Source organism: Diabrotica virgifera, chromosome 5 (assembly GCF_917563875.1).
Source record: "Diabrotica virgifera virgifera chromosome 5, PGI_DIABVI_V3a".
Classification (NCBI taxonomy): domain Eukaryota; kingdom Metazoa; phylum Arthropoda; class Insecta; order Coleoptera; family Chrysomelidae; genus Diabrotica; species Diabrotica virgifera.
Window position 1 is genome coordinate 72,219,659 of NC_065447.1, and position 2,067 is coordinate 72,221,725.

Consider the following 2,067-nt stretch of genomic DNA (forward strand, 5'->3'; position numbering starts at 1 on the left):
CTTCGAGTTTCCTGTTTATTTTTTGTTGTTTGGTTTCGTTAGGAAACTTAATACTCTCTTCCAGTCTCTCCCTCTTCAGATCATTTATTCTCTCTAGACTGTCCCCTTTCCTTTTCTTCTTATTCATGGTTTCATCATCAAGCAAGAAAGAGGCTAACACCCTCTCCTGAATATTTTGCCATCCTTTTTCTATTTTTTCCACTTCCTCTTGTGATCTTTTCTCCCCTATCTCATCGTCATCATTTTCACTGCTTTCCAGCATTTCATCCCCTACTAGTGTCGACTGTTTTGGGGCAGTCGACCTGTTCATCTTCTGTTTCTTTTTATGTGAGTTTATGAGCTCCCTCTCAAAACTGTTCATTCCTTCTTCCCATTTCAAGTCGTCAGGCGACTGTTTTTTCCTATTCTCATTTTCCATATCCGTTCCATTGTCCGTGTCTCGCCGATGGTCGTCTTCACTCACCCCCGTCTGTTCAGAATTGTGTTTATTGGTACTCATATAAATTCCCACGAGTTGGGACGTACTATACGTCTGGCGCGGCAGTGCGCCCTTACCACGCCAAGGCTTGGTTACTTCGGGAGGTCGCCAGGTATCCCGAAGGGATCGTTTGTGATGCTCTAACCCTCGCATCTCTCATATCTTTGGCACGATGCCTTCCACCGTGATAGTGGGGATTGTTTTATTGAGGTTTACTCCTCTAGGCTTTTTTTCACGGTTGCCTCCGGACGCAGTGGCAGTTTGTATTCACAGGCTACCTGGAGTTTCCGCGTAACTGCTGCCTCCCCTGTTACGCGGGATTTGGAATGGATGTGTGGTGGGGTAAGACATGACGGCTACTCGTAGTGGGTATGTCGAAGAAGTTTTCGAATAGAAATTTGTGATCAGAGCCCGATGGCGGAGCCCCCCGCACACTGCTTTGGGGCCCCCCATCGACCCCCGGTCACAATGCTGAGGTGGACGAGATTAACTTTTAGGGATTAGAGTAGCCGTAGGGAAGTTGGAGGGTGATATACATCTGCTGAAGGCGAAAGGCGTCGCAACTGCTCGCCTCAGTTGCGACGCCTTTTTAGCGTCCAGCGGCGGTGTCCGGCGCTCACCCGGTGCACAGTCGCTGGACGCTGGGACTGTCCTTGGTTTCACCGGTCGTGCTCCCCTCACAACTTTAGGGACCACGATCGGTTACTCGGCCCTCCCACCGTCGTCGAGGTAGAAATACAATCCCAGGAGGGAACTAAACTTATCTGAATTTAATAACATAGCATTTCTTCCACCGCCGTCGATACGGCCTTTACAGAAAGCCGGTAGGATTTCCAAACGTGATCCAAACGGAAATATGTTTAGTAGAAAATATCAACGTACACGAAATCAAAAGTCCATTTATAGAGAGGAAAAGTCCCTATACCATGAAAGACAATAATTATGCTTACAAGTCCCTCTATCAGGAAAAATAGGTGGAAATGTTCTGCATACCAGGAAATAGAATTAATTCTTTATACCAGGAAATAAAAATGATTCTTCATACCCAACACAAAAATAATTCTTCAAACCCGGATCAAAAAAAAAACCCAGCAAATTACACCAATAATTGAACTGGGGTTTTTATACAATTCACAATATCTTCGAAAACTTCCAAATTCCCATATAGTCCAGGAGTCCAATATAGTCAACGGGACATCAGACCGGCAGGAGATGACAAATAACTTTATCCCTTGAGGATAGGCTGACCTAGGAACACTCAACACAATAGGTAGCCCTTATAGAGGGGTGTGCAATAATATCCCTCAGCACGAGGTATGATTCATCCAGAATATTTGCTATCACGCCCTTTTCAAACTTTGCCTTCCACCATGTCTCACTAACACATTCCAAAAATGTCCCCTCGGACCTCCTCTACCGAAGGAAGAGTTCTTCGGCTTCCACAACAGTGTCGCCAATGCTTAGATCAATTAGCCCTAATGTATAAGCGGCTCATTTAAAAATCTAATTAAATAAATATATAAAACAATGTGTGTTGCCTACAGGTAGGGCCCAAATACACAAAAATAATTAGTTACTAATTACTATTT